This window comes from Dasypus novemcinctus, chromosome 6 (assembly GCF_030445035.2).
Source record: "Dasypus novemcinctus isolate mDasNov1 chromosome 6, mDasNov1.1.hap2, whole genome shotgun sequence".
Taxonomy (NCBI): domain Eukaryota; kingdom Metazoa; phylum Chordata; class Mammalia; order Cingulata; family Dasypodidae; genus Dasypus; species Dasypus novemcinctus.
In genome coordinates this window covers 132,512,796-132,528,566 of record NC_080678.1, presented here as the reverse complement: position 1 = coordinate 132,528,566, position 15,771 = coordinate 132,512,796, and the positions used below count along the sequence as shown (strand labels likewise).

Below are 15,771 nucleotides of genomic sequence, written 5' to 3'. Positions count from 1 at the left end.
CCAGGCCCTTTCAGCTTGGGCTAGGTGGAGTAGCCGCAGAACTTGTTGGCAGAGAGGGTCGGGCTCAGCATTCAGGGTCATCATGGCCATCCGAGGGGCGAGGTGTCGCTGGCGACGTTTCTCTCTCCGGGTCGGGCGGTTCAGCGGTGGCGGGCCGGATGAGGCGTCCTGGGATCCAGATGGGCTGGGCGGCGTCATCTGGAAAGACACAAGCAAAACCCCTACCCTGGGCAAGGAGGGGGGCAGGCCCTGAACAGATGTTAGTCTTGGGGTCTTTCCACTGAACAAGGGGGGCCTGTGTGGGCCGGTAGGATGGGCCCCAATGAGCATGTAATGGGGAAAGGCCATCCTCATCAAAGCAGAGGAGGTTGTGGTGGATTAAGGCAGAGGTGACAATTTCTCCAGGTGTGTGGCGGGGATGGTTGCTCCTTTCCTTTTGAATAAGATGCTTGAGGAAGAGATGAGTGCGTTCAACCATGCCTTGACCTTGGGGGTTGAACAGAATTCCAAAGTGATGAGTGATGTTGTATAGCCTCAGGAACGCGGCGAAGGAAGCGCTGTGATATGCTGGTCCATTGTCGGTTTTCAGGTCCCATGGGACTCCCATGAAGAGGATGGCTTGTCTGAGGGCCTGAATGCAGTGCTTGGCTGTTTCTCCTGGGAGGGGAACGGCATAGCACAGGTGGGAGAAGGTGTCGATGGCCACATGGAGATACTTGAGCCTGCCGAACTGGGGCACGTGGGTGACGTCCATTTGCCTTCGGGCATTGGGGCGTAGCCCTCGCGGATTAACTCCTTGCGGCTGTAGCGGCCCAAGGGGCAGAAGGGGTGCACAGGTTTGGCAGCATCTGACCATGTGCTTGCAGGCCTGGATGGAAAGTTCCGGGAACAACTTGTGAAGGCTCCTGGCAGAGAAGTGAAATCGAGAGTGGAGTAGCTTGGCTTGGATGAGGAGGTTGCCAGGTGGAGGGGCGGGTGGTCGACCTCCCGAGCGCTCTACTGAGGCTGGGAGGGCTTGGACGGCTTGATCGGCGAGGTTATTGCCGGCAGCGATAGGTCCAGGAAGGCCAGAATGGCTCCTCACATGGGCGATGTACCAGGGCGCCGTGTGGTTTTCCAAGAGACTCTGGAGAGTTAGGAGTGCTTGGTCGATAGGCCTTTTGGCAGGAAAAAACGTGGCGAAAGCCAAGACTTGGCAGACTTGCAAGGTGTACAGGCTGTCGGTGAAGATGTTGAGGGGTCTGTCGGGACAGACGCGGAGAGCTAGGACGACGGCTTGGAGCTCTCCTACCTGGACAGAGTTCACGTTGATGTGGATGAGTATTTGAGGCTCTGACGTACCAGGCGAGTAGATGACAGCTGCGAACTTGTGCTTGGAGGCGTCAGTGAAGGCGGTGGTGGCATGTGGGTAGGGGCGGCGAGACGGGAAGGGGTGGTGTGGCGGAGGGATGAAGGATAACTGGGAGATGCCCTGAAGCAGCCGACGGCTGGGGTAGTGGTTGTCAAATTCGCCATGGAAGAGTTCCGCAAGGACTTGCATGTCTGGACTGGACAGAAGCAGCACAGTGGTTTTCTTGGCATCAAGCGGCCACACAATGGTGTCAGGGGGAGTACCATATGTGTGGGTGCATTGCCGGACGAGGTCAATGGCCAAGGAGATCCAGAGGGTGACTTGCGGGCTGATTTTTCTGAGCTTGCTTTTGGTGGTATGGAGCCAGAGAAGGGGCCCCTTCTGCCAGAGGAGCCCGGTGGGCGTACCCGTGGTAGGCAGGATCAGCGCCAAGATGGCTCGGTTGGGGTCGTGACGCTGCAGTTGGCATTCTCGCAGGGCATCATTGACAGCTCAGATGGCCTCCTGTGCAGCCGAGGTAATAGCGATTTTCTTTGTTACGGCCTGCGGAGGGTCTTGGTCGGTTTGCAGGAGGGCGAAGAGGGGTTGTAGTTGAGCGGTGGTGATCGGGAGAGCCAAACGGAGCCAATTGATGTGCCCACAGATTTTCTGTAGCTCTGTCAGAGATAGCTTCTGCGGAATGGCCAGTTGGGGGGCCGCAGGCGTGATGGTGTTGTGGATGTTGAAGCCTAGAAAGGTGAAGGGGAGCTCCATGCGTACCTTATCTTGTTGGACTTGTAGGCCAAGGTCATTGAGATGGCGCAGTAATGCCGTGACGATGGCTTGGAGGCCTCCGGGGGTTTCATGCACCACGAGAAGGTCGTCTATGTAATGAACAATGTATGCAAAGTTCTTTAATGGCTGAATTGCCTTATTGACATAAAGCTGGCAGATGGCCGGGCTGTTTCGCATTCCTTGCGGGAGGACTCACCATTGGTAACGCTCAGCTACTTCTTGGTGATTGGTGCACGGGAGCGTGAAGGCGAATTTTGGACGGTCTTTTGGGTGCAGTGGAATGGAGAAGAAACAGTCCTTGATGTCGATGGTGGCAGCGCACCAGTGTCTAGGTACAGCCGTGGGGTGGGGGCACCCCGTTTGGGGGGAGCCCATTGGGCGGATGTGCTTGTTGATCTCACGCAGGTCGTGGAGGAGCCAGTACTTGCCTGACTTCTTCTGAATGACAAAGACGGGTGAGTTGTACAGACTGGTGGATGGCTCAATGTGTCCTGCGTCGAGCTGGTCATAGACAAGAGCTCGGAGAACTAACAGTTTCTGGGATGAGATGGGCCACTTCTCCACCCAAATGGGCTCCTCGGTATCCCATTCAAGAGGAGTGGGTGCTGGAGGTGTAATGCGAGCAGTGGCGTATATCATTGGAGGGGAGCCGTGGATAGAATGGCTCCGCAGTTCGAGAGACATCCCGGCCCCAGAGGATATTGTCGATGCCGGGCAGGACAAGGGGGCGGAAGGTGCCTTGGCGGCCTTCCTTGTCCTTCCAAATAAGATCTCGGCTGGTTTGAAATGAGGGAGCTGTTCCGGTGGCTCCAATGACGCGGGGGCCGGGGAGCACACCCCAGTTGTGTGCGGCTGTTTCTGGGAAGCAGGATATTTCTGCCCTGGTGTCAAGGATTCCCTCGAACCATTGGCCTTCAACCTCTAACTCCATTATTGGTTTCTTGGGTCCCAGTGGAACGGTCCACATTACGGCAGGGGGTGGTGGCGTGGGTGAGCGGCCTCTTGCTGGCGGGGCTGAGGCCTGCCCCCTCTCGCGTTTAAAGGCTGTCGTTGGCTGTTGGTGGTGCGGGCAGTCACGGGCCCAATGGTATCCTTTGCCGCAGCGGGGACATGGGGTGGGAGGCGCGCATGGTCTGGCTCCTCCGGTGTCTTGAGGCGTGTTCGTGGATGGTCGTGGTTGGGCGGCATGAGGGCATTCGCGGGCAAAATGTCTGGTTTCTCCGCATTTGAAGCAGTCGGAGGAGAGGGACATGGCTGTGGCTATGGCCTGAGCCAGCACGGTGGCCTGCAGGTCTATGTGGGAGCAGGCCAGGATCCAGTCATGTACTCCCCTTTCCTTCATTGGTAGGATGGCTTGTCGGCAGGCATTGGTGGCCCCTTCCAGAATGAGTTCCCGGGCAAGGGCTTGTTGCACATGCTCGCCAGGGACCTTGCGCTTGCAGGCCTCCTGAACCCGGGATACGAAGTCGGCGAAGTCTTCGTCTTTTCATTGGACTAGCTTGGCAAGTGGCTCAGGTCTGGTGGCGGAGCAGCTGCGGAAAGCGCGGAAAGCCAGCTCGCGAAGTTGGAGCCAGAACTCGGGGGGGGGCATTGTGATATTGGGCTGGATTGGCGAATTGGCCCGTGCCTGTGTAAGCGTCCGGGGGATGGCGAGCCTCGACACGGGCGTTGTGTGCCACTTGCTTTTCTGCCTCTGATGTAAAGTGAGCACGCCAGTCGATGAATTGGCCGGGGGTTAGAATGGCCCGAGCGAGGGAAACCCAGTCATACGGAACCGCGAGCTGAGTGCTAAGCTCCTCAAGCAAATGTTGGGCGTACGGGCTACCGAGGCCGTCCTCTTTAACAGCCTTGCGGAGGTTTTTTATTTCGTCGGCTGTAAAGGGGTACCAATCCTGCGGACGGTGCCGCGAGGGGGCGGCATTCAGCGGGTATAAGAGCGGCATCTGATGCGCGGGGGCCTCTGCCCACGGGGGCCAAGTACCCATGGGCCCTCTGGCGGATGAGGGATCCGCGGCGGGGGGTGCCCAGGGGGTGGGGCGAGAACATGGCTCGTCCCAAGATGGCGGCGCCTCACAAGATGGCGGACTGCCCCAGGGGGTAGGCGGCTTGTAAGATGGCGGCCGCTCCTCTTCTGGCGGGGTCCAAGATGGCGCCGTGGCTGGAGGGGGCGGGTATAGGGGGAGGGACTTCCCTTTATCCTCCCAAGAAGAAGGCGGAAGTTCGCCATCTTGGGGCGAGGTAGGCGCGTCCGGTTTGGGCGGGCAAGAGTCCAGGGCATTGTTGAGGCGGCTGGACAAGGACTCGGTGTCGGAATCACTGTCTGACTGAGACCCCTCTCCCTTGCTCTTACCGCAGGTGCAGTGGAAAGCGTCCCGATTGACGGGGGTGCCCTGGAGGCACGAGCGAATGGCGATGAGCGTGGGGAGAAGGCTGGGGGGAAAACGCTTGTTCTCATACTCCATAGCCGCCGTGACGTGGTCAATGAGGTTAGTGTATGTGTCCGGGTCCCACAGCTGGCAAGTGGAGAGCCAGGGGTTGAAAGGCAGCAAAAGGTCCCAGTACGTTTGGAACTGCTTTACTGAGACATTCATATGATTGGTGTCTAAAAGGCCGGCAAGGGCCCTAACCTGAGGCGTCTGGCGGGAGGAAAGACGGCCGCCCATGGCGCCGATGGCGGGGCCTAGCGAAGACGGGGGTCCTTACCTTGCGGGCGAGGCGGGTGGGGGTCCGGCCGGGAAGTTGTTGCCCCCACGTTGGACACCAAATGTCGCAGTGTGGGCTCGCCCGGAGGGCCGCTGCAGGGGCGGTGTGGGCTCGGGCAGAGGGCTGCAACACACGGAGGGACCTTCCGAGAAGGCGCTCCGGGGCCGGCAAGGTGCGGAGGACGCGCGGTAGGAAGAAGACTACCGAGGAGACCAGGATCTGTGCGCAAGTCTGATTTATTCAGGAAGTACAGTGGTTAATATAGGGCGAAGACGGGGGAGGGGCAGGGGGCGTGGCCGGGGGGCGGCAGACGGCTGATAGGTTCGTGCAGGGGTGCATCACTGGTTGCGGGCAGAAGACGGGGTAGCCAGGGTTCTCGGCGGCAGCGAGGCGGGGCTGTCATGGCGCGGCGGTGGCCCTCGGGGGAGAGGCGGGGTTAGGCCACCAAGGGGGAAGTGGGTGCAGCTGGGCAGAGGGGCGGGCAGTACGCCCGAACCCCAAGCGGAGGGCCTTAACGCCCGTTCCCGCCACCCGGGTCCGACTCGCACCGGCGCCTGGAGACGAGCTGACCCTTGCTGTCGCCGCGCTCCCACACGGTGCCACCCTACAATGGGCAAAGGACTTGAACAGACATTTCTCCAAAGAAGATATACAAATAGGCAATAAACATATGAAAAGATGTTCACCACTATTAGCCATTGAGAAAATGCAAATCTAAACCACAATAAGATACCATCTCACATCCATGATATTACAATCTGAAAATAACAAGTGTTGAAGAGGATATAGAGAAACTGAAACTCTAGAGCATTGTTAGTGGAATGAAAAATGGTGCAGCAATTGTAGAAAGCAATATATCAAGTCCTCAAAAAGTTAAATACAACATTACCATATGACCTGGTAATTCCACTTCTAGGTATATACCCAAAGGAGTGAAAATAAAGTCTCAAACAAATATTTGTACACTAATGTTTATCATAGCAGTATTCACAATAACCAAAATGTGAAACAACCTGTGTCTATCAACAAATAAATGAATAAACAAAATATAGTACATATACACAATGGAATATTATTCAGTCAGAAGAAAGAATGAAGTTATAAGATATATAGCAACATGGAAGAACACTGAAAACATTAAGCCCAGTGAAATCAACAAGTTATATAAAGACAAATACTATAAGGTATCACTTAAAGGAAATGACTAGAAACAGCAAAATTGCAGAGAAAGAAAACAGATTAGAAGTTACGAGCTCATGGGGATAAAGGTAAGGGAGTATTTGTTTTTAAGAATTAAATGTTTTAAAATAAATTTTTAAAAACAGCAGCATTAAACTCATATATATGTATATATGCAATAAAAAATTACAGAACCAAAAGGAGAACTGGAGAAATCCACAATCATAGTAGAGGTTTAACATATCTTTCTCAGTAATCGATGGAGCAATTGGACAAAAAAAAAAATCAGAAAAGGTGAAGAGGGAAACGGACTTGGCCCAGTGGTTAGGGCGTCCGTCTACCACATGGGAGGTCCGCGGTTCAAACCCCAGGCCTCCTTGACCCGTGTGGAGCTGGCCCATGCGCAGTGCTGATGCGCGCAAGGAGTGCCGCGCCACGCAGGGGTGTCCCCCGCGCAGGGGAGCCCCACGCGCAAGGAGTGCGCCCCGTAAGGAGAGCCGCCCAGCGCGAAAGAAAGTGCAGCCTGCCCAGGAATGGCGCCGCCCACACTTCCCATGCCGCTGACGCCGCTGACGACAACAGAAGCGGACAAAGAAACAAGACGCAGCAAATAGACACAGAGAACAGACAACCGGGGCAGGGGGGACATTAAATAAATAAATAAATAAATCTAAAAAAAAAAAAAAAAAGGACCTGCTATAGTTTGCCATGTGGAACTAAAAATATTAGAAAGAAAAGAAAAGGTGAAGAAGATTTAAACAATAATAATAATCTATATGACCTTAATAACAGTTATGAAACACTACACCCAACTATTGCAAAATACATATTCTTTTAAATCCACATGGAATGTTTACCAAAATTGCCCATAAAACTAGGCCATAAAGCAGACTCAGTAAATTTCAAAGGACTGCAACTATACAGAGTCTGTTCTCAGATCAAAACACAATTTAAAAAATGAGTAACAAAAGATAAATAAAAATTTCCAAATATTTGGAAATTAAGAACCACACTTCTAAATAGCCCAGACATTTTCTAGTTATCATTGTGCTATTTCCATAATGTAAATTAGATTTTACAATGGAAATTATGTTTTGCTAAAAAGTAATGAAAATAAAATATATCAAAAAGGATAAAGTGCAGCTTAAGCAGTGATTAGAAGAAAATCTATAGCTTTAAAGATACATTAAAGGACTGTGAGAAGATGGTGATGAACTAACAGGCAGAGTCAAATGTTCTCACGAAAACAATGGAGAAAAAACCAAAAGCTGTCCGAGGGACCTGCTTTGGGGATCAGCAGACCACAACAGTACTACACCACTCCCAGGAGGGTGAGGGACAGAGAGACGAAGAAGCCGAAATGACAAACCTGAGCTACAAAGCCCTGGGGTGGCCAGGAAGAGCTCCTCTCCCCCACCCCCAAATATTAAGCTGGGGTAAAACACTGACCTCACTGCAGCTGATTGAAAGGGGAGCAGACATCTTCCTCCCTGTCAGCTGTTTCAAGGGAAAGGGGAGAGTGAGATCAGGGTGAATTCAGTGAATTCAGCCAGCAGAGACTGCTCTGAATCTCCAATCTGGAGAGTCAACACAGGAACACAGGAAAGCCAAGACATACACCTCTGTGGAAAGGTGTGCTGACTAGTGCCATCTGCTGGCCAGTCTGGAAATTGCATTGACAACAACTGTGCTCTCTGTATCCAACCCCTGGGAGAAAATCTGCACCCCACTAGTGAGTTCCTGGCCTGATATTGAAAACTTTAGCTGGAAAATTTTAAAGACTGAGAATAAGTTGAACCAAATATCAAAGAAGAACTGTGAAAAAAAAAATAGGCAAGAGGGAGAAATTAACCATTAGAGTAAATTTACCAACATATTCAGATGTCTAGACTTCAGCAAAAAAAATAACAAGCCATACTAGGCTTGTTATACAGGAAGAGATGGCCCAGCCAAAAGAACAAACCAAATATCCTGAAGAGATACAGGATTTAATACAATTAGTGATAATCACTCTGTGGGAGGAAGGGCGCCCGGCTTGCCACAGTAGCAAACGGTGCGGCAAGAGGTGATACCGCCTCTGCCCACTGGGCCTAGATAAGGTGACTACGCCTGACTAGGCCTTTGCTGCTAGCGGCTGGCCGGCACCGCCCTCCCCCTTTCTATCTCCCGCCTAGCCCAACATCCGGCCAGCTCTCACTCCCCCTTTCCCCTCCCCTATTCCAAACCTCTCAGCCAGCCCTCTGCCTAGCAACCGCTTACAATCACCTATCAGGAAGCAGTACCCGCCCGCACCTATCAAATCCCTCCACGCAGTCCCTAACCCTATAAAGCTGTGTCCCCTTCCGCAATAAACCGGACTTGCACACAGACCTAGCCGCCCCAGCCGCATCACTCAACGCTCCTAAATCACTTGACAAAATTTAAAGTAAGTATGACTAAAGAAATAAAAGATATTAAGGGAAGCCGATTTGGCCCAACAGATAGGGCATCCACCTACCACATGGAAAGTTCAAGGTTCAAACCCAGGGCCTCCTGACCCATGTGATGAGCTGGGCCACACACAGTTCTGATGCACACAAGGAGTGCCGTGCCATGCAAAGGTGTCCCCCACGTAGGGGAGCCCCACGCACAAGGACTGTACCCCATAAGGAGAGTCGCCTAGCGCAAAAAAAGTGCAGCCTGCCCAGGAATGGTGCCGCACACACGGAGAGGTGGCGTAGCAAGATGACACAACAAAAACAAGACAGATTCTAGGTGTCACTGACAAGAATACAAAGCGGACACAGAAGAACACAAAGCGAATGGACACAGAGAGCAGACAACTGGGGGGGGCAGGGAAGGGGAGAGAAATAAATAAAAAATAAATCTTAAAAAATTTTGAAAAAAGGATATTAAGAAGACAGTGGGAGAGCATAAAGAACAATTCGAAAGCCTGCAAGGAAAAGTAGCAGACCTTATGGGAAAGACACAATGGATGAGATTAAAAATACATTAGAGACACAGAAGAGCAGATTTGAAATTGCCTGAAAACAGAATTAGTGGTTTTGAAGACAGAACATCTAAACTGGAAAAGACAGGGGAATGGGAAAAAAAATGGAACAGAGATTCAGGGAATTGAATGACAATGTGAAACTCACATTACTGGTGTCCCAGAAGGAGAAGAAAATGGAAAAGGGGAAGAAAGAATATTTGAGGAAATAATAACTGAAAACTTCCCAACCCTTAGGAAGGACAAATATCAATATCCAAGAAGGACAACGCACCCCAAACCAAATAAATCCAAACAGATCTACCCCCAGACACCTACTATTCAGAACGACAAACATCAGAGATAAAGAGGAGTCTGAAAGCAGCAAGAGAAAAGCAAAGCATCATGTACAAGGGAAATTTGATAAGATTAAGTGCAGACTTCTCATCAGAAACCAGAGGTATGAAGAAAGTGGCATGATGTATTTAAGGTACTAAAAGAGAAAAACTGCCAGCCAAGAATTCTGTACCTGGCAAAGCTGTCCTTCAAAAATAAAGGTGAGTGCAAAGTCTTCACAGATAAAAAATGAGAGAATATGTAACCAAAAGACCAGATTTGCAAGACATACTAAAGGGGGTGCTGCAGCCTGAAAGGAAAAAATAAGGGTGAGAGATTTGAAGAGGAGTTTAGAAATGAAGATTAGGAAGGGTAAACTAAAGGATAAGCAGACAGACAATACAATGAAATGACAACATAGAGCCAAAGGACAAAATGGATGAAATAAGTAATGCCTTTACAGTAATAACACTGAATGTTAATGGATTGAACTCCCCAATCAAAAGACTGATAGAATGGATAAAAATATATGAGCCATTGTATTAGTCAGTCAAAGGGGTGCTGATGCAAAGTACCAGAAACCTGCTGGTTTTATAAAGGGTATTTATTTGGGGTAGAAGCTTACAGTTACCAGGCCCTAGAGTCCATCTCAAACTACCATAAGAGGTACTTTCTCACCCAGTCATGTGCCACATGTTGAGCAAGATGGCAGGCGATGTTTGTGATGGTTCAGCCTTCTTCTACCTCTGAAGACTCAGCTTCTTCCAATATCAGTTGTAGGCTGGGATAAGTCTTGTCTCTCTCCTGGGGCTTGTTTCTCACCTAGGTTCAGCTGTAGCTGTAGGCTATCAGGCTCATTCTCTTCCTGGGGCCTCCACTTTGTCTATGGAGTTGTCTTTATTCCTCTGTGTTCTTCTCCTACGTATTTATTTCCCAGGGCTCCAGCATCAAAACCCAAACTCTCTCCTCTGCTGTGTCATTTTCTCTGAGTCCTTGCCCACCAGGGGGCAGGGACTCAACATCCTACTGACGTGGCCAAATCAAAACCCGAATCTTAATCTAATCAAGTGAAAGTGGAACCTCTGACTCTAATACAATCTAATCCACCCAAAGGAATAGACCAGTTTACAAACATAATCCAATACCTATTTTTGCTACAGTCATCTACATGTTGTCTACAAGAGATCTACCTCAGACATAAGGACACAATCAGATTAAAAGTGAAAGGCTGGATGGGAAGTGGATTTGGCTCAACTGATGGAGCATCTGCCTACCATGTGGGAGGTCCAAGGTTCAAACCCAGGGCCTCCTGACCCATGTGGTGAGCTGGCCCATGAGCAGTGCTGATGCATGCAAGGAGTGCCATGCCAGGCAAGGGGTGTCCCCCACATAGGGAAGCCCCACATGCAAGGAGTGCACCCTGCAGTGAGAGCACAGCCTGCCCAGGAGTGGCACCACACACACAGAAAGCTGATGCAGCAAGATGACACCCCGAGGCCACTGACAAAAATGCAAGTGGACACAGAAGAGCATGCAGCAAGCGGACACAGAGAACAGACAACGGGAGGGCAGGGGAAGGGGAGAGAAATAAATAAAAAATAAATCTTTAAAACAAAAAAGTGAAAGGTTAGAAAAAGGCATTCCATGCAAATAGTAACCAAAAAAGAGCTGCAGTAGACCAGATAAATGTAAAATAACATTACAGTATATGGACAATAATTACTCAGTGCAACTGGCAAATTGTTCCTGTGACAGTATTCTGCATTTTTTTTCATACAAAACACACACTTGCTTTTAATTGATGAGGGCTGCAAAAGAGATATACTTTTGGATACTACATTTTCTTTACCCTTTTTTATTCATACTCTTTAAAATAATCTGGATCAATAATGATTTAGCATTATTACTACTAAACAAGATTTTTAGCTCTTCTACCTCATAAAATTATGAGTTGGAAAATTGTTATCTTCCGTAATATTCATTCTAATAAGATGCTAAGAATTCCTAAAAGGAATTTGATTATCTAGAAAGAATTATGGCCTAAATGGAAATTAAATAACTAAAAAATAAACTAATAATTTATTCATTCTTAGAGATTATGTCCAATAGTTAAAACTACAGTATAAAAATTAGTTATGTTATAATTAATTTCTACTATATTAGAATTTTTATTTACAAGTATTTATTGCTATGCCATCTATTTTTATAATTATGTTAAATCTAACCCAGCCTTGCACTCACGTTTAAAATTTGTAACTTCTTTCAGTCTATTTTTCTATTTATTTTACAATTTTACAATAAAGTACTTTTTATCCACTAAAAAAGCCATTGATTATATACTTTGGATAGATTATATGGTATATGACTATATCTCAATCAAACTGCTTAATAAACAAATAAATAGTTGTGTAAGAATAGCCAGAAATAGCAGTTATGTATAGCAGGGGGAGCAGAGAGGTTTAGAGGTGAGGAATTTTGTCTGCTTTTTTATTATTATTATTGAAATAATGAAAACACTTTAATAATGATTCAAGTGACGAATGCACAACTATGTGATTATACCAAATACCACTGATTGTACACTTTGGATGAATTGTATGATGTATTGTATGACAAGGACTTTGTTAAATGGATAAGAAACTGCTTTACCAGCGCAGGCCCCATAAATGGAACCCCAGATGACTTTGATGTTTTGGGGTATCCTAAAGACTTCCAGGACATTGTCTACAACTCCAACTCTGAATTTCATGTGCAACCCTAACCAACACTGCAATTCCTCTGCCTCACCATTCTGTGAACCACCTTCCAATGTCTGGCACACCCTTGCTCAGTAGCGATGTTCACTTTATTCACACACTCGAGCCACGAGAACTGAATTTACCTGTGGGTCCTTTGTGGTGCCATCGCCTGGATTTGCCATAGTTTTGTAAGGCTCTCCTCATAGCTGCCGCCTTTAGAGCTCCATTCTCCCCTCTACTATAAAAAGAGAAAGAGCTTGTTACCCTGCTTAATAATTAAATTCATTTAACTCTAAGTCCATGATAAAGGCCCTCTACCAAAAGAAACAAAATACAAGTGTGTGAAGAATGATGTAAAAATGAAATTTATAATCACAACTCTTTACAGAAACAATTAAAACTAAAAATTATGAACTGCAAATAATGTGTATCTTCTTCACAAGACTGTTAATCTTATCCTCTTGCTGAAAACTGTTAGTTTCTATAAGATCTCCGTGTTGATTTAAAACAATAGATGTCAATTCTTTTCTTGGAACTCTAAAAGTTTTAATTCAAATTTAATTTCCCAATCTAGAGCAATAAATCTTTCTACTAATGGGTAACCATTGGTCATTTTCCAGAGGCTTTCCTTCCTATTCTCAAGTCTTATTTTTCCAGTGATAATGTAATCAGAACTTGGTCTTGAGATGAATGTGGGGTTTTTTCAATTGCACAGCAATTGTGTTTAAAATGGGTGCTTTGCTTCCAAATTAAGACCTAATACTTATTTTTGTGACATTTGCAATTAAACGTCCGTATTAACTTATACACACTGCATTTTTCATTGGGACAACATTCTATCATTCATATAAACACCTTTCAGTGGTATTTTTTAAATGAATCTTTAAGGTCCTTGTTTTATTTCTTTTCCTCAATTCTGTTGAAACGTGGTGACCATAAACTGAACGTGGTTCAGGCTGAGCCATTGTGATTTTCTTCCAACGTGGCCGAGGATTAGCAAAGACGAGGTAACCGTATGGTGAGGCAGGCATGAGAAGCAGGGCTGGGACCCCACCAGGCAATGAGCAAACTCAAACCCGAGCAGGGTCAAGCAGGAGGCCCAGCCCCTCCTGAAGGCCAGGCCCCTCTGGCTTGGAGGCTGGTTTTCTCAGTCTCTGTTCCAAGAGCCAGTGGTTGTGAAGCAGTGACAAGGCCAAGACTTTACCTGCTTCGTATACAGGGATTCTACCAAAGATTTCCTTTGAACACTGCAAAAAAGGCTTAAAAGTTACCAGTGGAACTGCCCATCATCAAATTTGATCAAGGTAATTAAGAAGTTTTTCTGGGCTGGGACCCACAAGGTACAAATACTCTGCTCTCCTCACCTTCTGGGCATGTTCCAAGGTCGGCAAGGTCTGGGGACTTGCCCTGTCCAATGAAATGTGGACAGAAGCACAAGAGACACAGGGGAAACTTTACAAAGTCAGTGGGTGGTTTCCATGGAGATGGACCCCACGCAGAGCGCTTGCCAGCCCAGACATGGAGCCCAAGGGAAACTGAGCTCAAGGTGTCAAGGTGCAGGCTGTTTGTTCCTGCAGCTTAACCCGATTAGAGTGAAAGAAACCTCTGTTTTTTGAGGCCACATCTCAGCGATTTAGGCTTGTTCTCTGCAGGATAATCAGCCCATCCCAACTGGCACAGAAACATATCTCTATTGTTTTCAGCCACTGAAATTTCTGGAACTGCTTGTTTCTGTACCAAGATTCTCACTGAACACAGACTGCTCATAACCTACCTGGGGTCATAAGATAAACTTACAAAAAGTTAAACAACATGACAAGAAAATTCCAGAGAGGCCACAAGGTTATTTATTCCTTTGAATTCTAAGAGTCTAGAGGGAAAAACAACCAAGGAAACCAGAGAAATGATAAAATGCGAGCTCGGTCTTAGGGGTCGGGGGGGGGGGGGGGGCGGGGAGAGGGAACTCTAGGCGGGTAAATACGGAGGGGGCCGGCAAGAAGAGAACATCGGAAGAGACTTGATCCCGGAAGGTCGGTCACTGAATCGACTCACAGACGAAGCAAACCAGGGGAAGTTTCGGAGCCCCGAGGCAGGCGCGGCGCGCGGGACGCACGAGGAGCAGCGCCTCCGCAGAGCCCGCCTCCACCCGGCCCGGGGTGCGGGGTGCCGAGCCCCAAGGAGGGGGAGGGGGAGAAGGGCGCGGCGGAAACGGGGAGGGGGGGTGAAGGGGGAGGGAGGGTGGGGGGCGAGTGGCCAGAGGAGTAGGGCAAGGGGGGAGGAAAAAGTAGGCGGGCGACAGGGAGGGCGTGGCTGCGGGGAGTGGGCGTGGCCCGAGGAGGGAAGGCGTGGCTGCAGGGAGTGGGCGTGGCCTGGAAGATTGGGGCGCAGCTCGAATGGGGCGTGGCCGGAAGAGAGGCCTGGACACCGGGGCCGCGGCGGGGTAGAGCGTCGGTCTTCCGCCTCCTGGCGCCCGGCCCGCTCCCTGAGGCACGCGAGGACCTCAGGGCGAAAACCCTGCCCTGGCATGTCGGCCTCTCGCGGGCCCCGCCGCCCCGTTCGCCCGACAGGGAGACCTACCTCGCCGGGTTGCTCCTCTGAGTCACACCGCCGGGTAGGAAGGAGTACGGGGTAGACCCGAGCCGCGGCCCCGCCCTCCGCCTGCGCAGGCGCAGTACATGCAGTCCGTCGCGGAGACGTCGCGGCGCTGGCGCACTCCTCGAGTCCCGCCCCCTCGGCCCTCGGCCCCGCCCACCTCCGCGGTCTCGGGCGCGCTCGTGGGGTCCCGAACGGGCGTGGTGGGGATCGCGGGGAGTATAAATGGGGCGGGGGCATCGGGGAGCCTCTTGCTGTCCTTTAGGCCGCCCGCGCGCCTTTCTCTCCGCCTGGCCATCGGAAGTAAAGTGGCTACGTGTGTTCAGCCAAGGGGAAGTTTGAGATTAAAATAAAGAAGGCCACGTCCGCGCCCGTTATGGTGTGGAAGGGGGCGTCCTGAGGTCCCCAAAGGGCAACAAAAAGAGCTGCCTCGACCGCGGCGGAGACGCTTCCGCGGGGCTGAGCAGGGATCTCTGCTGCGGGACGAGGAGGCGGGGGCTGGCACGTGGGTCGGGAAGGAGAAGCGCCTCCGAGGGCGAGGCCACAACCTGGGCAGAGCGCAAGGCAGAGGGACCCCGGCCCACTCCAGAGAGGACTCGCAGCGGGTCCACCCTCAGGCTCTGCCAGGTGTCCAGGGGGTCGGGTGGGAAGCCAAGGAGCTAGGCCGAGACGTCCACGAGGCAGAAGTCGTCTGCCCTTGAGTCTTGGAAGACTGACCAGGCTCTGGCCGCACGTGGGCTGAGTCCCCCGTGGGCTGAGTCCCCAGGAGCCCCTCAGTGCCCCAAGGGGGCGGCCTCACTGGAGAAGATACCATTTGAAACATTGCTACACCTGTAAGAGGCAGAAAATGTGAGCCACAATAGAGAGGAACAACAGAAGTTAGCGACAAGGACCTTAAAATTAGGAAAACTGACAAGTTAGAATCTTTAAGGAAAAGTTGGACAAAAAGGATAAAATGGAAAATTTACATAGAATGTTGGGATATATATTTTTTAATCAAGTGAACAATCTACGACTGAAAAGTAATACAATGTCTAAAAGGACAAACACATTGGATGACTTTAACAGCAGGCTAGACCTGGCAGGAGGAGCAATGAACCCCAAACGTGAAGAATTTATTTACAGGCACA

The 15,771-nt window shown here is 49.8% G+C and overlaps 1 pseudogene; it reads right to left on the bottom strand.

Annotated features, from left to right (window-relative positions):
• Positions 1–14,712, bottom strand: part of LOC131278841 (protein arginine N-methyltransferase 2-like) — an 85,708-nt pseudogene extending 70,996 nt beyond the window's left edge.
• Positions 14,713–15,771: the final 1,059 nt, after the last annotated feature.